This window comes from Protopterus annectens, chromosome 4.part0 (genome assembly GCF_019279795.1).
Source record: "Protopterus annectens isolate FY-2018-M chromosome 4.part0, PAN1.0, whole genome shotgun sequence".
Lineage (NCBI taxonomy): Eukaryota > Metazoa > Chordata > Ceratodontiformes > Protopteridae > Protopterus > Protopterus annectens.
Genome location: NC_056733.1, coordinates 973,741,630 through 973,767,968, shown reverse-complemented (window position 1 = coordinate 973,767,968; position 26,339 = coordinate 973,741,630). Strand labels below are relative to the sequence as shown.

At 44.4% G+C, this 26,339-nt stretch overlaps 1 protein-coding gene across 4 annotated transcripts in view; it reads right to left on the bottom strand.

Annotated features, from left to right (window-relative positions):
- The window catches only part of LOC122799705 (mitogen-activated protein kinase 9), a 1,999,785-nt gene that overhangs the window by 1,762,626 nt on the left and 210,820 nt on the right, over positions 1-26,339 (bottom strand). For all 4 annotated transcript variants that reach the window (XM_044068940.1, XM_044068939.1, XM_044068938.1 and 1 more), the window contains exon 2: positions 7,283-7,385. The gene's annotated coding sequence lies outside the window, so the exon portion shown is untranslated. The remainder of the gene's footprint in view (positions 1-7,282; positions 7,386-26,339) is intronic.

Below are 26,339 nucleotides of genomic sequence, written 5' to 3'. Positions count from 1 at the left end.
GGGCTGCGTAGGAGCCTCGCTGAAAACCGGCCTAGTAGAGGCCTCGTCGGCAGTTTTGGGCCTCGGATGCCTGTCCTTGTCTTTGCGCTTTTTATGTATTCCGGTCGTCGGAAGTTCCAACGGCATGGTGTAATTGAATTTTCTGCCAAAATAATGTCAGGCAAAATCAAACAGACGTTTAATAGTGCGCTTGTTAAACCTAGCACAAAACCGACAACCAGTGACGTCGTGGTCTGGGCCTAGGCATGGAATACAACAGGAGTGGACATCCTTAAGAGGTATTTGCTTCCCACAAGAAATACAGTTATTAACTTTTACTGACATCAGTCTGAGGCAAGAAAAAAAGTTTCCCCAACAGGGTACTTAGCTTTGTAGAAGACTTCGGTTCTGCATTCGGAATGAAAATCTCAGGAGTTGGCCGACCGGCACTTGCGAACTGCTTCTGCTTCGGGCACCACACGGCAAGAAAGACTGAAGAAAATGGCGTCGGCTGCATCTTATATACCCCTGTCGCACTGACGTCAGGGAGGCGACAGCAACCGACGCCGGACCAAGACTTTGGAACTCAGGCCGACTGGGGAACCGCCTGACGGCAGGATAACCCAAGTGTAATGACTGCAGCAGTGTAACACGGTGAACATCATAGTGTGTATCGCAAGTTACAGGGAGACTACAAACCCAGGTGTTAAACCAAAGAACATCGTGTGTATCACAAGTTACAGGGAGACTACAAACCCAGGTGTTAAAACCAAAGAACATCTTGTGTATTGCAACTTACAGGAAGACTACAAACCCAGGTGTTAAACCAAAGAACATCGTGTGTATCGCAAGTTACAGGGAGACTACAAACCCGGGTGTTAAACCAAAGAACATTGTGTGTATCGCAAGTTACAGGGAGACTACAAACCCAGGTGTTAAACCAAAGAACATTGTGTGTATCGCAAGTTACAGGGAGACTACAAAAGTACAGTTTTGTACCTACCATAAATGTAGATGTTAGAGTGTTCACACTGCTGCAGTCATTACACTTGGGTTATCCTGCCATCTGGCGGTCCCGCAGTCGGCCAGAGTTCCAAAGTCTTGGTCCTGCGTCGGTTGCTGTCGCTTCTTCCCTGACATCAGTGCGCCAGGGGTATACAAGAAGCATCCAACGCCATTTTCTTCAGTTTTTCTTGCCCCAGATGTCAGGTGCCCCCAAGTAGGTAGGCAATACATATTGCTAATAAAATATACATATAAAATAAAAACAATACCTTCAGTTACAAGCAAATACACCACAAAGGTTGTATACGATAGAAAGGCATAGATAAGTCCAGCTAGTTCAGAGGGGATGGAGGGAGGGTAACCTGGATTGCAGCAGTGTGAACACTCGAATATCTACATTTATGGTAGGTACAAAACTGTACTATGTTCATCGTGTTACACTGCTGCAGTCATTACACTTGGGTAGAATCCCAAAGCTAAGGTTGGGTGGCTGGACTATAAAGAGTTAGCATTGGCTATGAGGCCCTGCAGAACTGCAGTGGCAAATCCTGCTCTGGATTTAGAGTAAAGAGGCAGGTGGTAATGCTTGGTAAAGGTGTGCACTGAACTCCAAGTTGCAGCCTCCAAAATTTCCTTGGTAGGTACTCGTCTGAGAAAGGCTGTTGAAGTGGCTGTTGCCCTGGTGGAATGTGGCCTAATGTTATTTGGGACTGATTTTCCATGCTGTGTGTAGCAGTAACGAATACAGTGTCCTATCCATTTGGATATAGTCTGCTTTGAGATAGCCTTGCCCTGTGATCCTGCAGCATATGCTACAAACAGTTGCTCAGTTTTCCTGAAAGCTTTTTGTCCAAGTAGAAGCGTAGCTGCCTGTGTATGTCCAAAGAATGCAGAAGTTTCTCCCCTTTATTCTAGGGGTTTGGATAAAAAGTTGGCAAATGGATGGTTTGGTTAAGAGCCACACTGGATACCACCTTTGGCATAAAGGTAGGGTTGTTCCTTAAAGAAACCCTGTCCTGATGAAAAATTATAAAAGGTTCCACTGCCATTAATGCCTGTAGCTCTGAGACTCTCTGTGCTGAAGTTACTGCCAGGAGCAGAGCTGTTTTCCATGATAAAAATTTTAGATCGGCTGTATTGGCTGGCTCAAAAGGTAGCAGGGTTAGTTTTTCCAAAACGAAATTGAGGTCCCAAGTTGGTGTTGGTGCTCTCCGGGCGGTCTTATGTTTTTAGCCCCTCTGAGGTACTGCTTTAGCAAGGGATGAGAGAATAAAGGAGGATCAGTGTTGTAATGTGCTGAAATGGCAGAGGCGTGCATCTTAATTGATGAGAAGGACAGGCCTCTGTCCAGCCTCTCAGTTAAGTATTGTAAAATCTGAGGAATGTTTGGAACAAGAGGGTCAAGGCTTAGAGCCTGGTTCCAGGCACAGAATCTCTTCCATTTTTCTGAGTAAGCTTTCCTGGTTCTAGGCCTCCTGGCCTCCAAAATGACATTCATAACAGCTTTAGAGAGAGGTGTTGCCTGTTTAATGAATCTGCCATGCAGCCAGGTTTAGGGTTTTGAGCTGACCGTGCAGGATCCGATTGTTTTGTTGAGTCAGAAGGTGTGGAATTTGAGGCAAAATCCATGGTGGGCCTTGAGCTAAGTTCCTTAAGATAGGGTACCAGTGCTGGCGTGGCCAGTCTGGAACAATCAGGATCATCTGCGTTTTTTCTTGTCTGGCTTTTAGGAGTACCTTTGAAAGTAGAGGCAGTGGTGGGAAGGCATAGACTTTTAGGTTTTTCCAGCTGAACAAAAGAGCATCCACTTTCCATGCTTGTTTGTGATAAGTCCTTGTGCAGAATTTTTTAATTGGCAATTCAGTGGGGAGGCAAAAAGATCTATGTCTGGGCATCCCCATTTCTGCGTTACCATGCTGAAGATTTGTGGATTCAATTTCCATTCGTGAGAGTCCATGATATTTCTGCTTAGATCGTCTGCCAGAGTATTTTTCTTTCCTGGCAGGAATTGTGCTTGCAGGTGAACTTGATACGTTAGAGCTGTGTTCCACAAGGTCATGGCTTGCCTGCATAGGGGATAAGAATGAGTGCCCCCTTGCTTGTTTATGTACCACATTACTGTGGTGTTGTCTGTCTTTAATAATAATTGCCCTGGATGCAAAAGGTCCTTGAAAGCTGTTAGGGCATTTTGAACAGCCAACATCTCTTTTTGACTGATGTGAAGATGCATCTGGTCTGTGGTCCACTTGCCCTGAATGCATTTTCCTGCCATGTGTGCTACCCAGGCATAATCCGAAGCATCTGTTGTTAGAGTCTGCCTGGCTGTGGGTAGGGTAAAAGGCTGACCCTTGTTTAGGTGACATGCCTGTGCCCACCATCGAAACTCCTGTTGTAGGCAGGGAATCAATGGTATTACTGCTTCTAAACTGTGACAGTGTTAACTCCAAACACTTTTTAGGTACCATTGTAATTTCCTCATATGCAATCTGGCATATGGTATTAGTAGTATGCAGGATGCCATGAATCCCAGGGCCTGCAGAATTTTTCTGGCAGGGAGATGGGACTTTTTTGCCAGTAGTTGAAAATATTGAGTTAGTTGAACTTGTCTGGCGTGAGTTAAGCCATCTGGGCCATTGTATTTAAGCTGGCACCCAGAAATATAATCTGTTGTGAGGGCACTAGTTTTGACTTCTTTTCGTTTACTGTGTACCCTAGAGAAATTAGCAACCTTTTTACAAACGCCAGATGCTGTAGAAGAATGTCATTTGTCTCTGCTTGAATAAGGCAGTCGTCCAGGTATGGATATATTTGAATTCCTTTTTGTCTGCAAAATGCAATTACTGGTGCCAAGCACTTTGTAAAGACCCTGGGCGCAGTAGATAAGCCAAAGGGCAGTGCAGAGAATTGGTAGTGCATTGTACCAGCTTTGAATCTGAGGTATCTTCTGCAAGTTTGTCTGATAGGGACATGCAGGTATGCCTCTTTGAGGTCCAGAGTAACAAGCTAAGCTTTCTTGCCCAGCATGGGTAGAAGCTGTTGCAATGTCAACATTTTGAATTTTGGAATATCCAGGTAAGTATTTAGAATCGAAAGGTCTAGTATGGGCCTCCAGGCCTTGTCCTTTCTGGGGACAAGGAAGAGTCTTGAGTAAAATCCTTGTCCTTGTTCCTGTTGTGGTACTTTTTGAATAGCTCTCATGTCCATGAGGGCTGAAATTTGTTTTTGTGCCTCTGCCCATTGATTTTATGGCAGGTCTGGCATTCCTTCTAGTCTTGGTAAAGTATGAAAGTAGAACCTGTAACCTTGAGACACAATATTCAGAACCCATTTGTCTTGAGTGATTGTTTGCCAGTTTTGAGAAAAAAGTGCTAGTTTTCCCCCTAAGGGGGCTTCCAAAAGGGAAGTGCTTGGCGTACGAAGGGGAAAGTCATTGTGACTGTTTCCTGTAAGGCTGAGACTTGTCCTCACCTCCTTTTGGGGTTGAGGAGCCCCACTGTCGTTGTCTGTCTGAGCCTTGGGGTTGAGATCTGCCTCTTGGGCGTCTGTATCTGCCTCTCTGTGGCCTGTCTGACACTGGAAAGGACCAATTCTTTGTTGGTCAATTTCTGCTAAATCAAGGTGGCTGTACCTGTAAGAAATCCTGGACTGTTTGCATAGATTTAGCTTTATCTTCCATTTTCTTTAACACCTCTTCTGCCTTAACACCAAACAAGGTATCATGTTGTAAAGGAGCGTCCAATAATTTTGCCTTAACATGATCAGGTAAAATCTGTTCTTTTAACCAAGCATGTCTTCGAATCACAGAACCTGTAACTGCGGCTCTACAAGAGGCCTCTAAAGAATCAAAACCACATTGCAGAGTATGTTTTCCCACCTGTTCAACATCATGCAATAAATCCTGCATTTCTTTACAATCAGGAGCTTCTGAGCTTGCAAGCATTTTCTGTTTTAACTAAGCCATTAAATATTGTTGGTACTTAAGCATGTGAAACTGGCAATTTAAAGCTCTTACTGCTAAAGTTGCAGAAGTGTATACTTTCTTCCCCCATCTATCCAAAGCTCTGGAATCTCTGTCAGAGGGTACTGGATTTTTTGCAATGGAAGCCTTAACCCCTTTTGGACCCTGGGAAGTAGTTTCTGGATCAGCAGAAGGGTTTTTATAAAGAAACTTGTGAGAGTCAGGGACACTATAATACCTATCTGGCTTGGCTGGTGCAGGGGGCAAAGAATCAGGAGATAAGCTGGATTCAGAGAACACATCATCCACAATATCTAGCACAGGTGGAATAGCCAGGGGCCTGTGCTGAGGCAATAAAAGGAAATCCCAGAGCCTTTTCTTGGATTCTGAGTAATCCTGACTTTCCCAATGGAAATGCTCCCTCATGGTATGTAAAGTTTCCCCAAAAGAATAATACTCAGGAGGAGACGCTGAAAGGATAGATTCCTCAGCATTAGAGTCCTCATAGGGGGGTACAGAGTATTCCTAGTCTGAAGAGGAATCAGAGGAAATGGAAACCTGATCAGAGGAATCATAGTCTGTATCCTGCCTAGCCTTTTCTCAGGAGGGGGATGGGAACACCTGATTAGAGTAATGAGGTCTTCGGCTATTTTAAGCATCTGTTTCTTAGGCATGGAGGACTGTCCAGGAGAATGCTGTACTTGTTTCTTTGTCTTTAATGGCACTTTTGTCTTGGCTGTTGTTTTAATGGTAAGTTGTGAAGGTCTGAAAACACCATCAGAAGCCGATGCCTGCTCAGTGGCTCTGGACCCATCTGAGGGATTAGTTTCCGTAGGCCCAATACCTTGAGTTTCCAGAGGCCTAGTTGTCTCCACGTGGGAGTCGGAGGCGGCCTGTGGCTCTGAGGTAGCAGGTGTCAGGGGCTGCGAAAGCGCTTCACTGAGAACCGGCGACTGGCCTAGAAGAGGTTTTGGACCTCGGATGCCTGTCTTTATCCTTGCCCTTGCATTTTTTCGGTACTGCGGTCGTCAGTTGATCTGACGGCATAGTATAATTGAACCTTCGTCCAAAGTAGTGCAAAGCAAAATCAAAACGTCTTTTTATACTAAGTTTGTTAAATCTAGCACAAAATCGACTAGTGACGTCGTGATCAAGGCCTAGGCATGGAATACAGTAAAAGTGGAAGTCCTTATGAGGTATTTGCTTCCCACAAGAAATACAATTATTAACTTTTTCTGACATCAGTCTGAGGCAAGAAAAAAGTTTCCCCAAGGGGTACTTAGCTTTATTGAAGACTTCGGATCTGAAATCAGTCTTCGAAAATCTCAGTAGTCGGCCGACCGGCACTTCCGAACTGCTTCTGCTTCGGGCACCACGCGGCAAGAAAGACTGAAGAAAATGGCGTTGGATGCATCTTATATACACCTGGCGCACTGACGTCAGAGAAGAAGCGACAGCAACAGATGCCGGACCAAGACTTTGGAACTCTGGCCGACTGTGGGACTGCCTGACGGCAGGATAACCCAAGTGTAATGACTGCAGCAGTGTAACACGATGAACATCCCAGGTGTTAAACCAAAGAACATCGTGTGTATCGCAAGTTACAGGGAGACTACAAAACCCAGGTGTTAAACCAAAGAACATCTTGTGTATCACCAGTTACAGGGAGACTACAAACCCAGGTGTTAAACCAAAGAACATCGTGTGTATCGCAAGTTACAGGGAGACCCAGGTGTTAAACCACAGAACATCGTGTGTATCACCAGTTACAGGGAGACTACAAACCCAGGTGTTAAACCAAAGAACATTGTGTGTATCACAAGTTACAGGGAGACCCAGGTGTTAAACCACAGAACATTGTGTGTATCACCAGTTACAGGGAGACTACAAACCCAGGTGTTAAACCAAAGAACATCGTGTGTATCGCAAGTTACAGGGAGACCCAGGTGTTAAACCACAGAACATCGTGTGTATCACCAGTTACAGGGAGACTACAAACCCAGGTGTTAAACCAAAGAACATTGTGTGTATCACAAGTTACAGGGAGACTACAAACCCAGGTGTTAAACCACACAAAAAAAAAATGAACACATTTAGTGTCACAAATGAGGAAGAAAAACTTTTAAAAACATAACATAAAAGAACAAAACTCATATCAACCATATATATTTCATATGTGTGTGTCTGTGTATATATACATACAAATATATATATATATATATATATATATATATATATATATATATATATATACACAAAGAGAGAGAGAGAAAAAAAAAGGATAAAATCTATGTACACTTGCATATACACACACACAATCATATAAACATGTGTACATACCACAAAAGATGAGCAGTCACCGTACATGAACAGTATGTCAGAAAGCACAGCTAAAAGAGAAAATGTCTTGCACGCTAGCTCATCGGGTCAGGAAATGAAGAACCTACAAGGGAAATAAACAAAATGGGTCAGTAAGGCATAAATTAGCTACACAAGATTTATAATTAAACACTAAAAAAACAAAAATGGTGTTGAATGCAAAGAATGATAGCTGAAAAATTCCCATGCATCATAAGCAATAGCGGTACACAAATGCCCAAACAACAAAAAGTTATGCTGTACTCTGAAGTGATGCAAGCACTAGTTAAATAAAAATGATTTTATAAATTAGTTAAATAAAAACAATTTTATAAATTAGTAAGATTAAATACATGTACATTATATATAAAAATACAGGCCCAGACAAAAGGTTATACATTAGCTCTTAAAGCAGAAATACAAATAATAAGAAAAGACATACTAAATACTATGGAAATAAAGTAATAATAATGTCAAAAAAAAAAAACACAAGAGGTCATACAATACCATAAACTATGAACAAAAAATAATTCAATTATTAACAAAAAGCTTTATCTCCCTGAAACTGCAACATAGCTAAAGAAAAATAAAAAGCCAGCCATGCAGTGTACATGGATAAAGCCCCGACTACTGCCCAGGTGACTAAAGGAGCTGGAATAGAGAATGAACGGTGCCTACTGCCCAGCTAAACTATCATTCCAGTGTCATGGAATGCAGGGGTTGGTATAGCGAAGGATGCAGACCATGGCTCTGCAGCATCATGGAATGCAAGGGATGGTATAGGGAAGAATGCAGACCATAGCTCCCCAGTGTCACAGAATGCAAAGGCCGGTACAGGGAAGGATGCAGACCATAGCTCCCCAGTGTCACAGAATGCAAAGGCCGGTACAGGGAAGGATGCAGACTGTGGCTCCCCAGTGTTATGGAATACAGGGGCTAGTATAGGGTAGGATGCACACCATAGCTCCCCAGTGTCACAGAATGCAGGGGCTGGTACAGGGAAGGATGCAGACCGTGGCTTTGCAGTGTCATGGAATGCAGGAGCTGGTACAAGGATGCAGACCGTGGCTTTGCAGTGTCATGGAATGCAGGAGCTGGTACAAGGATGTAGACCGTGGCTCTCCAAGCTGCTGGTGATGACAGCTCCTGTCTGACATGTGCTAGAGTACACATGCATCGCAGGCAACACCTGCGGTAATGCAGGTTTGTACATTAACACCTGGGGATGGATTAGGCTGTAATAAAAAAACAAATGCACTCGTGCCATGATGCTGGCGAGAGCACAAAAGGTCCTCAGTGTCTCCTTGAATAACAGTCCCCTATTCACAGGGACTACAGATGGGCCAAGTGCCATTGGAGAGGCTTGATGGTTGGTGGGAAGGGCGTGAGGGGATAAAATAAATAAATAGAAAGCTATATACACATCCATACTCTGTATAAAAATGTACTGAGGTGATTAAGCAGTGAAGCATAAAGCCAAAAAGCCAAAGAAATTTCATAACCAACAAAATAGCAAAAATACATCATAAATGCACTTAATAAAGGCACAATGCTCAGAAATCACAAGACAGGCAAAAAGAGGCTACGGAAATATTCACAATGAAATGGCGCACAGCATTATGTGCACTATGGCAATGACTGGCAACATGTTTTGAGGGGAAATTCAGAGATGCACACAAACTGACTGATCTACCATAGAAACAATGCAGTATAATACATCACATGTATGTGACCACATAAAGTACAGTTGTGTACAGCTACCATAATGTAGATGTTAGAGTGTATTCACTGTTGCAGTCCTTACTTATGGGTTATCCTGCCGCCGGTAGCCCTCGATCGGCCCGAATACCAAAGGTAAAGGGATATCACGTTGGCTGCCGTCAGTTGTATTAGATGTCAGTGTCCCAAATACAAAAGGAGGCAGTCGACGTCACTTTCTCAGTCTTTCTTGCCACAAATGTCAGGAGCCCCTAAAAAAATACAAGGCTTTAGAGAAATATAAATATTCCTTGGCAAAACAAACCAAATAAAATCTGCACCTCAGGAAAGGAGAGCAGAGGAAAACCAAAACAGGGAAGGATGGAGGGAAACCAGGACAGCAACAGTGAAGACACTCGAACATCTACATTTATGGTAAGTGTACACAACTGTACTATGTTCTTCGTGTTTCACTGTTGCAGTCCTAACCAATGGGTTGATTGCCAAAGCCCAGAGAAAGGGGAGGAAGAACCAGCAGAATCAAGGATTGGAGATAATGCCCTGCGGAAAGTACAGTTGTGTACACTTACCATAAATGTAGATGTTCAAGTGTACTCACTGTTGCAGTCATTACATTTGGGTTATCTGCTTGCAGGTAGCCCTCAGTTGGCCTGATTAAGTCTTAGGTCCTATGTCAGTTGCTGTCCCTTCTTCCATGACGTCAAGTTGTCAGGGGTATAAAACATGCAGCCAACGCCATTACATCAGTTTTTCTTGCCCCAAATGTCAGGTGCCCCCTAATGGGAAGCAATTCAATATAAAAGTACAAACATATACCTCCAACAAAAAAGCAAAAACACCAAAAAGGCTTTTAAGCATAGTAAAGGTATAGTCAAAAGAAGTTAGGGGGCTGGAGGGAGGGTAACTAGGACTGCAACAGTGAATTCACTTGAACATCTACATTTATGGTAAGTGTACACAACTGTACTATGTTCTTCGTGTTTCACTAATTCAGTCATTAAATTTGGGTAGATTCCCAAAGCTATGGTTGGGAGGAGGAATTTAGTTAGAATTAAGGTGAGCTATAAGGCCCTGCAAGACTGCAGTGGCAAAGCCAGCTCTGGATTTAGATAAAATTGGCAAATGATTATGCCTGGTGAAAGTATGTACAGAACTCCAGGTAGCAGCTTCTAGGATGTCTCTGCTACGGACGCCTCTGAGAAAGGCTATAGAGGTAGATGCAGCCCTGGTTGAATGGGGTCTAATCCCCTGTGGGATAGGTTTCCATGGTGCTTATAGCAGAAATGAATGCAATGGCCTATCCATTTAGAAATTATTTGCTTGGAAACCGCCTTCCCCTCTGCCCCTGCAGCAAATGCCACCAGCAGTTGTTCAGATTTCCTTTGAGGTTTAGTCCTGTCCAAGTAAAATCTAAGTTGTCTGTGCACATCTAAGGAGTGCAGTATCTGTTCCCCTTTGTTCTGTGGATTGGGAAAGAAGGTTAGCAAATGAATGGATTCATTAAGAGCCACACTGAATACCACCTTGGGCATAAAGGATAGATTGGTTCTGAGGGACACCCTGTCCGCATGAAATATGATGAAAGGCTCCACTGCCATAAGGGCCTGTAATTCAGATACACTTCTAGCTGAAGTGATTGCTAAAAAGGAAATCTGTTTTCCAAGAAAGAAATTTTAAGTCTGTAGTAGCAGCTGGCTCGAAAGGAGGTGGAGTGAGTTTCTCCAAGACAAAAGTTAAGGTCCTAGGCTGGGGTTCGAGCTCTCCTGGGTGGTCTCAAATTTTTGGCCCCTCTGAGGAACTGTTTGAGCAGTGGATGAGAGAAGAGAGGAGGTTCTGTGTTATAATGAGCTGAAATGGCTGAGTCGTGGATTTTAATAGAGGAAAAAGACAGGCCCTTGTGAAGCATCTCAGTTAAGTATTGTAAAATCTGATGTAAATTGGGCACTGCTGTGCTCATCCCTTGAGACTGGTTCCAGGCACATAATCTTTTCCATTTTTCAGCATAAGATTTTCTAGTACTAGGCCTCCTTGCCTCTAAAATGATATCCATCACAGGTTTGCTGAGGGATGGTAAAGGAAAGATTAAGTAATTAGCCAGGCTGCAAGGTTCAGTGTTAGAAGCTGAGGGTGCAGAATCTGGTTCTCCTGCTGAGATAGCAGGGAAGGATTCTGAGGCAGGTGCCATGGAGATAACCGTGTCATACTGCGCAGGAGGGGGTACCAGTGTGGGCGCAGCCAGTCTGGAGCAATCAAATCCATCCAGTTTGATTTTTAGTAGTACCTTGGAGAGCAGAGGCAGAGGGGGGAAGGCATAGACTAATAGGTTTTTCCAGCTGAAGGACAGAGCATCCACTTTGCAGGCTGAAGGACAGAGCATCCACTTTGCAGGCTTGTTTGTGGGGACTCCTTGTGCAAAAATTTGTCCAATTGGTAGTTCTGGGGAGAGGCAAACAGGTCTATATCTGGGCTCCCCCATTTGCTTGTCAACATGTTGAAAATCCTTGGTTCCAGTTTCCACTCGTGTGGGTCCATGAGATTTCTGCCTAGTTCGTCTGCCAGTGTATTTAATATTCCTGGCAGGAACTGAGCTTGTAGGTGCACCTGGTAGCTCAAGGCTGTATTCCACAATGCCATGGCTAGTCTGCAGAGGGGGTAAGAATGTGTACCCCCCTGCTTGTTTATGTACCACATAACAGTGGTGTTTCCATCTTTATCATTAGTTGTCCTGGAAGAATGTGGTCCTTGCCGGCTGTCAGAGCATTCTGTACAGCTAACATTTCTTTTTGATTGATATGCAGGTGCATTTGACTTGGGTCCCATTTGCCCTGAATGCACTTCCCTGCCAGGTGAGCCCCCCCCCATGCATAGTCTGATGCATCTGTTAGGGTCTGGGCGGCAGGGGATGATGTGAACGGTAGTCCCTTGTTTTGGTGGCAGGCCTCTGCCCACCAAAGGAACTCTAGGCGTAGCAAGGTATGATCGGAATCAGTTTCTACGTCTTGAGAATGTTGACATCATAGGCTTTTTAGATACCACTGTAGTTTTCCTCATATGCAGTCTTGCATACGGAATTAGAAGAATGCAGGAGGCCATGAACCCCAAAGGCTTGCAGTATTTGTCTTGCAGGTAGCAGGGTTTTTGTGACCACTTGTTTGAAGTAGGTTGTCAAATGAATTTTTTCTCTGGCGTGAGGTAAGCCATCTGGGAAGTTGTATTCAAGCTTGCTCCCAGGAATATAATTTGATGGGGTACCAGGTGTGATTTCTTTTCATTGATGGTGTACCCCAGACAAGTTAGAACCCTTTGTACAAAGGCCAGATGATTCAAAAGTATGTCCTGGTTTTCTGCCTGAATTAGACAATCGTCCAGGTATGGGTATATTTGAATATTTCTTTGCCTGCAAAATGCAATAACTGGAGCTAGGCACTTTGTGAACACCCTGGGCGAAGTAGATAAGCCAAAGGGCAGTGCAGAGAACTGATAGTGCATGTAGCCTGTTTTGAAGCGTAGGTATCTTCTGCAAGATTCCCTGATTGGGATGTGCAGGTATGCTTCTTTTAAATCTATTGCTGCCAACAAGGCATCTTTGCCTAGCATAGGAAGTAATTGGTGAAGAGTCAGAATCTTGAATTTTGGAATCTCCAAAAAGGTGTTTAAGAGTAGACAGGTCCAGGATAGGACGCCATGAATTATCTTTTCTGGGTACCAGGAAAAGTCTTGAGAAGAAACCTTGTCCCTTTTCCTCTTCTGGTACCAGGTGAATAGCCCCCATGCTTAAGAGAGAAAGTACTTGTTTTTGCACCTCTGCCCACTGATTTGGGGGGAGGTCCGGGCCACCCGCTTGGTGTTGGCAATGTGTGGAAGCGAAATCTGTATCCCTGGGACACTATATTTAAAACCCATTTGTCCTGGGTAATGAGTTCCCAATTCTTTGCATGAAGAGCAATCTTTCCCCCCCAAAGGGGCAGTCAGTTGATAAGTGCTTGGAAATTTTAAAAGGACGTCATTGAGACAGTTTACCACGGGGGGGTCTTATTATTCCCAGATTTGGAAGTGGAGGCCCCTCACTGCTTAGTTCTGTGTGTCCCCTGGGACTGAAACCTGGGGTGTTTGCTGTGTCTTGAGAAGACCTGGAAGGGGCTGGAAAGGACCAATTCTTAGAGGGCCAGTGCCTACTAAATCTAGGAGGCTGAACTTGTAAAAAAATCTTTAACAGTTTGCACAGATTTAGCATCATCTTCCACCTTTTTAAGAACTTCCTCAGCCTTGTGACCAAACAGGCGGTCCTGATTTAAAGGAGCATCCAACAATTTAGCTTTAACATGATCAGGCAAAGATTGCTCCTTAAGCCAAGCATGCCTTCTGAGCACAGACCCAGTAACAGCAGCCCTGCAAGAGGCCTCTAATGAATCAAAACCACATTACAAAGTATGTTTTCCAACTTGTTCAGCAGAATGCATTAAATCCTGTAATTCTTTATTTTCCACACAGTCGGGAATAAACATCATTTTCAGTTTAAGCAGTCCAATAACATGCTGCTGATACTTTAACATATGTAACTGGCAGTTTAAAGCCCTAATGGCCAAGGTTGCATAAGTATAAGCCTTCTTAACACATCTATCCAGCGCCCTGGAGTCCCTATAAGAAGGGGTAGGATTTTTAGCATATTAAACCGACGCCTCCCTCTTTACTTAGGCCTAAATCTCGATCCATGCCTTAATGCCCTTGGGCCCCTGTGAAACTTGAATCTGCAATAGGATTTTTAAAAAGGAACTTGTGGGACTTAGGGACCCTGTAGTATCTGTCAGGTTTTCTGGGAGCAGGAGGCAGGGAATCAGGGGCCAAACTAGATTCCGAAAAAGCATCATCAACAATATCTAGTACAGGAGGAATAGCTAAAGGCCTATGCTGAGACAGGAAAAGGAAATCCCTAAGCCTCTTTTTTGAATCAGAAAAATCCTGGCTCTCCCAGTGGAAATGCTCCCTTAGAGTATGTAAGGTTTCCCCAAAAGAAAAGTCCTCAGGAGGGGAAGCAGAGGGAATGGAGTTCTCTGCATCACAATATTCATAAGTAGATAAGGGCTAATCCAGGTCATCAGAAGAATCAGAAACAGAATCCTGATCAGAAGAATCAGAAACAGAATCCTGATCAGATTCATAATCAACTTCAGTTCTAGGCCTCTTAGAAGGGGGGGTGGCTACCCCTGATTAGAGTTATTAGATTTTCAGCCATTCTTATCATTTGTTTTTTAGGCATAGAGGTCTGAGCATGTGGCCTGGGCGTCATTATTTTAGGCATGGATAGAGATTTAGGCCCAAGTAAAGAAGGAGGTGTCTGTTTAATATGCAAGTCCGTAGGCCTGAATACACCCTCAGAAGCCGGTGCCTGCACAGCGGCTCCGGACTCATCCAAGGTCGAGACATCTGTGGGTTCCATAGTTGAAGCATCTCGTGGCATACCGGACTCTGAATGGGTCTCAGTAGAGGCCTGCGAATCAGAAGTAGCGGGTATCGGGGGCTGCGAAAGCGCCTGACTGAGTACTGGCGAACTGGCGACTGGCTTAGGGGAAGTGTTGGCAGTTTTGGACCTCGGCGGCCTGTCTTTGCGTTTTCGGAATTCCGGTAGTCGGATGACTAACCAATGACATTTCTGGATAATTAAACAGAGAACCGAAAAGTTTAGAGATGAAAATATAACGACGACGGATAGTGCGCTGATTACATAAAGCACAAAACCAACAGCAAGGTACGTCGTGGTCAGGGCCTAGGCAAGGAATACAGTACGAATGAAAATCTTTATGAAGTATTTGCTTTCCACAAGTAATGCAATTATTAACTTTTACTGACATCGGTAAGGAGCAAGAAAGTTTCCCCAATGGGGTACTTAGCTTTAGTTGAAGACTTCGGTTCTGAAACTCGAAAAAGTACAGTTTTGTATCTACCATAAATGTAGATGTTCGAAGATCCACATTGCTGCAGTCATAACCTGTGGGCAGTCCGCTGTCCTCGGTCGGCCCGAATACCAAAGTATTAGGCTGGCGTCGGTCATGGGCGCTCAGATCTGACGTCAGTGCGTCCTGGTATTAAAGCGCATGACTGACGTCATATCCTCAGTCTTTTCTTGCCCCAGATGTCAGAAGGCCCTAAAAGAAAGGCCACAGCCTAAAATAGAAAAACCTCCAAAACCCATGTACAAACAATATCTACAACCCAAACCAAACAACCACTCCAAACTACAGAGGGAAGGAGGGAGGTAATTGGACTGCAGCAATGTGGATCTTCGAACATCTACATTTATGGTAGGTACAAAACTGTACTATGTTCTTCATCTCACATTGATGCAGTCATAACCTGTGGGTAGAATCCCAAAGCAAAAGTAAAGGGAGGTTGGCAAAATCATAAAGCATTGGGAGCTGCTAATAAGCCCTGTAAGACTGCAGTGGCAAATCCAGCCCTAGATTTGGAATAAAGAGGGAGATGGTAATGTTTAGAAAAAGTGTGCACTGAACTCCAAGTAGCTGCTTCCAAAATATCTGTGGTAGCTACACCCCTCAAAAAAGCAGTAGAAGTGGCAGTAGCCCTAGTGGAATGAGGTCTGATTTCTAGCCGGAATCTCCTTACCATGATGAGAATAACAAGAAGCAATACAATGGCCAATCCACTTAGAAATAGTTTGTTTAGAAACATGTTTCCCCTGAGAGCTCAAAGCAAAAGAAACAAATAACTGTTGAGACTGTCTGAACCTTTTAGTCCTGCTCAAATAATAACGCAACTGCCTATGAATATCCAAAGTGTGCAAAATTTTCTCCCCTTTATTTTGGGGATCAGCATAAAAAGTAGGCAAATGAATAGATTGGTTCAAGGCCACATTTGAAACCACTTTAGGCATAAAAGTAGGGTTAGTACGCAGAGATACCCTATCCTTATGAAAAATCAGGAAGGGTTCAACCGCCATTAGAGCCTGTAATTCAGATACCCTCCTAGCAGACGTAATGGCCAACAAAAAAGCAGTCTTCCAAGACAAAAACTTTAACTCAGCAGTAGCTGCAGGTTCAAAAGGAGGTAAAGTAAGTTTTTCCAACACAAAATTGAGATCCCAGGAAGGAGTAGGAGCTCTACGTGGGGGTCTTATGTTCTTTGCCCCTCTAAGGAATTGTTTAAACAAAGGATGAGAGAATAACAGTGGGTCACAGTCATAGTGAGCAGAAATGGCTGCAGCATGAACTTTTACAGAGGAGAAAGACAAACCTTTGTCTAATAATTCTGTAAGATATTGAAGGGAAACACTCAAATTAGGCCTGGAAACATCAAAGCTCTTTGCTGTGCTCCAAATAAAAAATCTCCTCCATTTATCAGCATAAACTTTCCTTGTACTAGGCCTTCTGGCCTCCAAAATAACATTCAAAACTTGTTGAGGAAGCTTCGACCCTCCAGGTTCTAGAACAGAATATGCCAGGCTGTTAGATGCAGGGACTGAATCCTGACATTGAGGAAATGATTGCCCGCCTGAGACAAAAGGTGTGGAATTGAAGGCAAAGGCCAAGGAGGCTCCCGTACTAAACTCCTCAGCAGAGGGTACCAGTGCTGTCGAGGCCAATCTGGAGCTATTAGAATCATGGAGGGCTTGTCTTGTCTGACCTTCAAGAGCACCTTGGGAAGGAGAGGCAGAGGAGGAAAGGCATAGACGTGAAGATTGCTCCAACTGAATGATAGAGCATCCACTTTCCAAGCTGTGGGATGAAACATCTTCGTGCAAAACTTTGGCAACTGGAAATTTAGTGGAGAAGCGAACAGATCTATGTCTGGAGTCCCCCATATCACTGTCAACTGTCGAAATACATGAGGATCCAACTTCCACTCGTGGGGATCCACCATCTGTCTGCTCAAAACATCTGCTAAGGAGTTCTATGCTCCTGGCAGAAACCTTGCCTGAAGAGTGAGGTGCAAACTGAGAGCAGTCTCCCACAGAATCATAGCTTGTCTGCAAAGAGGGTACGAATGGGTTCCCCTTGCTTGTTGATGTACCACATGACAGTTGTGTTGTCTGTTTGAATCAACACTTGTCCCGGTGAAGTAAATCCTTGAAAGCCATCAATGCAAATTGGACTGCTAACATCTCCTTCAAGTTGATATGTAAATGTTGAAGTCTGGCAGGCCACGTGTCTTGAACCCACTTTCCATGGAGGTGTGCTCCCCAAGCCTTGTCCGAGGCATCTGTCGTTAAGATCTGACTCGCCTCTGGTCGGGTCACAGAGAGTCCCTTGTTTAGGTGACATTCCTGAGCCCACCACAAAAATTCCTTTTGAATGCAAGGTATTATTTGAATGACAGTGTCCAGATCGTGGCAGTGTTGTGTCCATACATTTTTGAGATACCATTGTAGCTTCCTCATATGCAGTTTGGCATTGGGAAGCACCAGAATACAAGATGCCATGAACCCCAAGGCTTGAAGGACTGTCCTTGCAGTCAGCCTGGACCGTAGAGACAATTGCTGGAAGTAAAGTGTAAGGTTCCTTTGCTTGTCCGGGATCAAAAAAGCCATCTGAGAAGCTGTATTCAGTCTCACACCCAGAAAGCACATTTCCTGAGAGGGTACTAGACTGGACTTTGTTTCGTTCACAGAATACCCTAGGCACCTTAACACTGCCATAACATACTGTAGATGGTGAAGAAGCTTGTTTTCGTCCTGAGCAAGAATCAGGCAATCGTCCAAATAAGGATAAATTTGTATTCCTCTTAACCTTAAGAAGGCTATCACCGGAGCCAGAACCTTTGTGAACACCCTGGGCACAGTAGATAAGCCAAAGGGCAATGCAGAGAACTGATAATGTAAAGTCCCAGCCCGAAAACGCAGGAATCTCCTGCAACTGGGCCTGATAGGAACATGAAGATAAGCCTCTTTGAGATCCAGAGTTACCATCCAGTGATCTTTGCCCAACAGAGGCAGAAGTTGTTGCAACGTCAACATTTTGAATTTTGGAATGCCCAGGTATGTGTTGAGGATAGATAAATCCAAAATTGGTCTCCAAGTGTTTCCTTTCTTTGGTACAAGAAACAGGCGAGAATAAAATCCTAGGCCCACTTCTGACATAGGGACCTGCTGTATAGCCCCCATTTGAAGAAGTAAAGAAATCTGTTTGTGAGCCTCTACTCTTTGCTGAGGAGGAACGTCTGGCATGCCTTTGAAAGGTTTATAATGTCCAATACCCATTTGTCCTGGGTGACTAAAAGCCAGTTTTGCTTGAAAAGTGCTAACTTCCCTCCCAAAGGAGCTGCCAGACAGGAGGGATCTGGCAGCTGAAGATGCAGGTCATTGGGCCTGTTTACGAAAGGACTGGCCCCTGCCCTCACCTGTAGATTGTGCAGGGGAACTCCACGTTCTAGGCCTGAAAGAACCCTGAGCTCTGCCCCTACCACGTCTAGATCAGCCCCTAGACTGTAAATCAGAAGAAGGGTAAGCCCATGCCTTAGTAGGCCAATTCCTGCTAAACTTAGGGGGCTGCACCTGCAAAAAATCTTTAACAGTCTGCATAGACTTAGCCTTGTCTTCCATTTTCTTTAAGACAGACTCCACAGGAGGACCAAACAAAACTTCAGGCTGTAAAGGAGCATCCAAAATTCTAGCTTTAACATGCTCTGACAAATTCTGATCCTTAAGCCAGGCGTGCCTGCGAATAACTGATCCAGTGGCAGCCACCCTGGAAGAAGCCTGTAAAGCATCGAAACCACACTGCAAAGAATGCTTACCCACCTGATCAGAGGCATGAACCAACTCCTGTAATTCCTTACACTCTATGCCCTCTGCCAAAGCATCTACCTTAGATTTTAATTGAGTAAGGAGAAAATTCTGGTACTTTAACATATGAAACTGGCAATTCAAAGCCCTCATTGCTAGAGTGGAAGAGGTGTACACTTTTTACCCCACCTATCCAAAGCTCTAGAATCTTTATCCATAGGAACTGGATTCTTTACAACAGAAGCCCTGACACCCTTAGGTCCCTGACTAATAGTTTCTGGGTCAGCCCTTGGGCTCTTATACAGATATTTATGAGCCTCAGGCACTCTGTAATACCTATCTGGTTTAACTGGCGCAGGAGGCAAAGAGTCTGGATTAAGGGAAGCCTCAGAGAAAACATCCTGAACAACATCCAAAACAGGAGGTATAGCTAAGGGCCGATGTTGTGGTAAAACAAAATTCCCTAAGCCTCTTTCGAATCCGAGAAATCCTGACCTTCCCATTTAAAATGCTCCCTCATAGAATGCAAGGTTTCTGAGAAAAAAATCCTCTGGAGGAGAAGCAGAAGGACTGGAATCCTCTGCCTGAATCTGAATAAGGAGGAAAATCCTGAGTGTCTTCAGCAAGACTCTGAGTAATCTGAAGCCTGTTCCAAACTTTCCACCTCTGGCTCCACCCTAGGCCTCTTATCTGGAGGGGCATAGAACCCTGATTAAGGAAATTAAATCTTCTGCCATTTTAAGCATGTGTTTTTTAGGCACAGAGCCTGCAGAACTAGGACTGACACCTGAGGAAGGCAAACCAGGCCTGCCCTTAGAAGGTACCTTAGAGACTGAAGGAGAAGGCCTAACCACCTTAGGCAAAGAAGGAAGTACAGCAACCTGAGAGGCCCCCTCAGCCTGACCTGACACCTGAGAGGCCACATCTTGCAAAATTAACGTCTCCCCCTGAGACTCAGCTGAAACCTCGGCTGGATCTACAGATTCCAGCGTAGTTTCTAAAGAACCGGCGTCCGGAACGGATGACTCATCCTGCTTGGACCTTAACGATTTTTCCTTGCGCTTCTTAGCAGTAGCGGCCGGAGGATCCGACGGCATATTGTAATTACACCGCTACCAAAGACAAGCCTAGCACAATCTAACCTACGCTTAATGGTGCGCTTATTAAACCTAGCACAAAGCGACACCTGACTACGTGCTCAGGCCCCAAACAAGGAATACAGAGAGAGTGGTAATCCCTATGCGGTATCTGTTTCCCACAAGAAATACAATTATTCACTTTTTCTGACATCCGGAATTAACTGAGGCAAGAAAAAACAAAAATATTCCCCAACGGGGTACTTAGCCCAACTTGGTTTCAGTCTGAAACTCAAAATACGAAAATTTCAGAATGCCGAACGGCACTTGCAAACGCTGCTTCTGCTTCGGACCATGCGGCAAAAAAGACTGAGGATATGACGTCGGTCATGCGCTTTAATACCAGGACGCACTGACGTCAGATCTGAGCGCCCATGACCAACGCCAGCCTAATACTTTGGTATTCGGGCCGACCGAGGACAGCGGACTACCCACAGGTTATGACTGCAGCAATGAGAGATGAAGAACATCGAAAATTTCAGGCGTCGGCCGACCGGCACTTGCGAACTGCTTTGGGCACCACATGGCAAGAAAGACTGATGTAATAGCATCGGCTGCATATTTTATACCCCTGACGACCTGACGTCATGGAAGAAGGGAAAGCAACCGACGCAGGACCCAAGACTATGTTAATCAGGCCGACTGAGGGCTACCTGCAAGCAGATAACCCAAATGTAATGACTGCAACAGTGAAACATGAAGAACATCAGCAGTGGCAAACCCTGCCCTAGATCTAGAAAACAAAGGCAAATTATAGTGCTTTGTGAAAGTATGTACAGAAGACCATGTGGCAGCCTCTAAAATATCTTTCATAGGGACACCCCTTAAAAAAGCTGCAGAAGTAGAGGTTGCTCTTGTTGAGTGGGTCCTTACACCCTGAGGAGAAACCTTGCCATGAAAGGAATAACAGAAAGAAATACAATGTGCGATCCATTTAGAAATGGTTTGCTTAGAAATAGCTTTGCCCCGAGCTCCAGGAGCAAAACTGAGCAATAGCTGAGCTGATTTCCGAAGGTCTTTAGTCCCGCCCAGGTAAAACCTAAGCTGTCTGTGCACATCAAGAGAATGTAGGATCCTTTCACCTCTATTTTGAGGATTAGGAAAGAAGGTAGGAAGGTGAATGGACTGGTTAAGAGTCAAGCTAGAAACCACCTTCGGCATAAAAGAAGGATTTGTCCTTAGGGAGACCCGATCTGCATGGAATATGAGAAAAGGTTCCACAGTCATCAACGCCTGCAGTTCTGAAACTCTCCTTGCTGAAGATATAGCCAAAAGGAATGCAGTCTTCCAAGACAGATACTTTAAATTAGTGGTGGCAGTTGGCTCAAAAGGAGGAAGAATGAGCTTTTCCAACCCAAAATTAAGGTCCCAGGCTGGAGTAGGGGCCCTTCTGGGAGGTTTTAAGTTGCTAGCACCTCTGAGAAACATTTTCATCAAGGGATGAGAGAAAATGGGCTGCTTGAAAGAACTGTAAGAAGAAATAGCTGAAGCATGAATCTTGATAGAAATAAGGGAAAGTCCACTTTGGAGCAACTCAGCCAAATATTCCAAAATCAGAGGAAGAGTAGGCGGAGAAAAAGATTCCCCTTTAGCTTGCATCCAATGAGAGAATCTTTCCCATTTGCCAGCCTAGGACTTCCTAGTGCTAGGCCTCCTGACCTCACGAAGTATGTCAATCACCTGCTGGGAAACGGAAAAAGGAATAGACGGATTCATACAATAAGCCAAGCTGCCAAATGGAGAATCTGAAGATGAGGGTGCAGAATCTTTCCCCCCTCCTGAACCCAAAGATTTGGCTTCAGAGGAAGATGCCACGGAGGAAGCTGGGATAGACTGCGAAGCAGAGGATACCAATGCTGCCTGGGCCAGTCTGGGGCTATGAGAATGGTCCTTGGTCTTTCATCCCTGATATTCAACAACACTCTTGGAAGAGGAGGGAAGGCAAACTGAAAGTAGTGCCCAAGGGAAAGGCGGAGCATCCACTCTCCACGCTTTGCTGTGATGATGTCTGGTGCAAAAGAGTAGCAGAAGGTGGTTGACCGGGAAAGAGAAAAGGTCCAACTACGGAGTGCCCCAGCGCTGAATGATGCTGTAAAAGACTGCTCTATTCAGTTGCCACTTGTGAGGATCCAAAGTTCGTCTGCTCATATGGTCTGCCAAAACACTGAGCCTCCCTGGAATAAACTGAGCCAGAAGAGGTCTGCCTGAAGAAGCTGCTGTGGTCCATAGAATCATGCTCTGCCTGCACAGGGGGGTAAGAATGAGTCCCTCCCTGCTTGTTGATGTACCACATGACTGTGGTGTTGTCTGTCCTGACCAGCAGAGTTCCAGGCGAAAAAAGATGCTTGAAAGTCAGTAAGGCCTGCTGAACTGCAATTAACTCTTTCAGGTTTATGTGCAAGTGCCTCTGCTGGGCTTTCCAATGCCCCTGTATGCACCTGCCATTCAGGTGAGCTCCCCAGGCGTAAACCAATGAGTCTGTAGTCAGGACTTGACTTGCAGGAGGTGGACTGAAAGACATGCCCCTTGTTTTGTAAACAGGCTGTTGCCCACCACAGAAACTCTCTCTGCAGACATGGAAGCAGAGGAAAGTACAGTTTTGTACCTACCATAAATGTAGATGTTCGAGGATTCCATTGCTGCAGTCCTTACTATTGGGTATAGTCCGCATCCAGTCGGCCCGAATACCAGAGTTAGTCTGTATCCTCAGTCTTTTCTTGCCCCAGATGTCAGAAGACCCTAAAAAGACAAGGCCCAAAATACCTGCACCAAAACATGAACAATACATACAAAAATATAAGCATGTAAACTCACCTACACAACCAACCCTAAACACAGAGGGGAAGGAAACATCTACATTTATGGTAGGTACAAAACTGTACTATGTTCTTCGCTTTCCATTGCTGCAGTCCGTAGAATCCCAAAGCAGAGGTAAGGGAGGCTGGCAAATCAGAAAGAAGCAGGAGCTGACAACATGCCTTGCAAAACAGCTGTGGCAAAACCAGCCCTAGACTTAGAGTAGATAGGAAGGTGATAATGCTTAGAGAAAGTATGCACTGAACTCCAAGTAGCTGCTTCCAAAATATCCTTAGTTGCCAGAAATGCTGTTGAAGTGGCAGTAGCCCTAGTGGAATGAGGCCTAATCCCAGCTGGAACCTCCTTGCCATGATGGGAATAACAAAATGCAATGCAAAGCCAATCCACCTAGAAATAGTTTGTTTTGACACAGGCTTGCCCAACTCAAAGCAAAAGAAACAAACAACTGCTGAGACTGCCTAAAATCCTTAGTCCTGCTTAAGTAATAACGCAATTGCCTGTGTACATCTAAAGTATGCAAAATCTTTTCCCCTTTATTTTGGGGTCTGCATAAAAAGTAGGCAAATGAATAGTTTGGTTTAAAGCCACACTAGAAACCACCTTAGGCATAAAGGAAGGATTAGTGATACCCTATCCTTATGGAAAATCAAAAGGGCTCGACTGCCATAAGGGCCTGCAACTCAGACACCCTTCTTGCAGAAGTAATAGCCAACAGAAAAGCAGTCTTCCATGACAAGTATTTCAATTCAGCAGTAGCTGCAGGCTCAAAAGGTTGTGGAGTAAGTTTTTCCAACACAAAATTGAGATCCCAAGCAGGAGTAGGAGCTCTGGTCTTATATTCTTTGCCCTCTAAGAAACTGCTTGAACAAAGGATAAACAAAGGTGGGTCACAATCATAGTGAGCTGAAATTGCTGCAGCATGAATCTTAATGGAAGAGAAGGACAAACCTTTGTCCAATAACTCAGTAAGATATTGAAGAGCCACACTCAAATTAGGCTCAGAAATCTCCAAATTCTTTGCTGTACTCCAAAATAAAAATCTCTTCCATTTTTCTCCTTGTACTAGGTCTTCTAGCTTCCATAATCACATTTAAAACTTGTTGAGGAAGTTGAGACCTGCTGTGTTTCAACACAGAATATGCCAGGCTGTTAGATGAAGAGAGTGAAGCTTGACATTGAGCAGATGACCGTCCTTCTGAGATAACAGATGAGGAATCAGAGGTAACGGCCAGGTTACCAGACTCCGTAGTAGTGGGTACCAGTGTTGCCGAGGCCAATCTGGAGCTATCAAAATCATCCTTGGCCTGTCTTGTCTGACCTTTAATAGTACCTTTGGAAGAAGAGGCAGAGGTGGAAAGGCATACACATGAAGGTTTTTCCAACTGAAAGACAGAGCATCCACTTTCCAAGCTGTGTGATGAAACCCCTTTGTGCAATACTTTGGCAGCTGGTGGTTTAGTGGAGAAGCGAACAGATCTATGTCTGGAGTTCCCCATGACACTGTCAATTTCTGAAATACATGAAGATCCAGTTTCCACGGATCCATGATTTGTCTGCTTAACACATCTGCTAAGGAGTTCTGTGCTCCTGGCAGAAACCTTGCCTGAAGAGTTAGTTGCTCCCATAAAATCATTGCTTGCCTGCATAGAGGATAAGAATGTGTTCCCTGCTTGTTGATGTACCACATGACAGTTGTGTTGTCTGTTAGAATCAACACCTGCCCTGGAAGAAGTAATTCCTTGAAAGCCATTAATGCAAACTGGACTGCTAACATCTCCTTCATGTTGATATGTAGATGCTGTAGTCTGGCAGGCCACTTGTCTTGTATCCACTTTCCATTTAGATGAGCTAGGCATCTGTCGTTAAAATCTGACTCGCCTCCGTGTCACAGAGAGTCCCTTGTTTAGGTGACATTCCTGAGCCCACCACAAAAATTCTTTGAAGGCAAGGTATTATTTGAATGACAGTGTCTAAATCCTGGCAGTGCTGTGTCCATACATTTTGAGATACCATTGTAACTTCCTCATATGCAGTTTGGCATTGGGAAGCACCAGAATACAAGATGCCATGAACCCTAATGCTTGAAGGACTGTCTTTGCAGTCAGCACGGACTGATGAGATAGTTGATGGAAGTAAAGTGATAGACTCTTTTGTTTGTCCGTATTCAGTCTCACACCCAGAAAGCACATGTCTTGAGAGGGTACTAGACTGGACTTTATTTCGGCATCTTAGCACTGCTATAACATATTCCAGATGCTGTAGAAGGTCTTCCTTTTCTTGAGCCAGAATCAGGCAGTCGTCTAAATAAGGATAGATTTGAATTCCTTGTAGCCGAAGTAAGCTACCACTGAGCCAGAACCTTTGTGAATACTCTAGTAGATAAGCCAAAGGGCAATGCAGAGAACTGATAATGAGAATCTCCAGCTCGAAACCGCAGATACTTCCTGTAACTTAGCGGATAGGCACATGAAGGTAAGCTTCCTTGAGATCTAAAGTTACCATCCAGTGATCTTTGCCCAGCAGGTAAAAGCTGTTGTAACGTCAACATCTTGAACTTGGGAATGTCCAGATAAGTGTTGAGGAGAGATAAATCCAAAATCTTGGTACTAGGAACAGGCGAGAATAAAATCCTAGGCCCCTTTCTGATACAGGGACTGGCTGAATGGCCCCATTTGGAGTAACTGAGAAACTTGCTTGTGAGCCTCTTTTCTTTGTGGAGGAGGAACGCCTGGCATGCCTTTGAAAGGGGCATTGTATGGAAATAAAATCTGTAACCGTGGTGAATGATGTCCAACACCCATCTGTCTTGAGTAATTAAATCCCAATTTTCTTTGAAAAGAGACAGTGCTGCCAGACGAGAATCTACTGGCAGCTGAAAAGGCAGGTCATTGGGTCTGTTTACGAAAGGACTGACCCCTGCCCTCACCAGAAGTCTGAGCAGGTGAACTCCTGTTCAAGAACCAGACTGGGAATCATAAGCAGGATATGTCCAGCAGGCCAATTTCTACTAAACTTCGGTGGCTGCCCCTGCAAAAAATCTTTAACAGTTTGCATAGACTTAGCTTTGTCCTCCATTTTCTTTAAAACTGCTTCCACAGGTGAACCAAACAACACATCAGACTTGTCTTAACATGCTCAGCCAAATTCTGATCCCTCAACCAGGCATGCCTGCGAAGAACAGAACTAGTGGCAGCCACCCTCGAGGAGGCCTGCACAGCATCAAAACCACATTGCAAAGAATGCTTGCCCACTTGTTCAGACACATAAACTAAATCCAGCAATTCTTTACAATCAATACCTTCCGCCAAAGCATCCACCTTAGATTTCAATTGTGAAAGGAGATAATTTTGATATTTCAGCATGTGAAACTGACAATTCAACGCCTCATGGCTAGAGTGGAAGAAGTATACACTTTCTTACCCCACCTATCCAACGCCTTGCCTCTTTGTCAGTGGGAACAGGATTTTAACCACAGAGGCCTTAACACCTTTAGGCCCCTGAGAAACAGTTTCTGACTCTTAAACAAATACTTATGAGCCCTATAGTACCTATCAGGTTTAACAGGAGCAGGAGGCAAAGAATCAGGGTTCAGGGAAGCCTCTGCAAAAACATTTTCCACCACATTCAACAC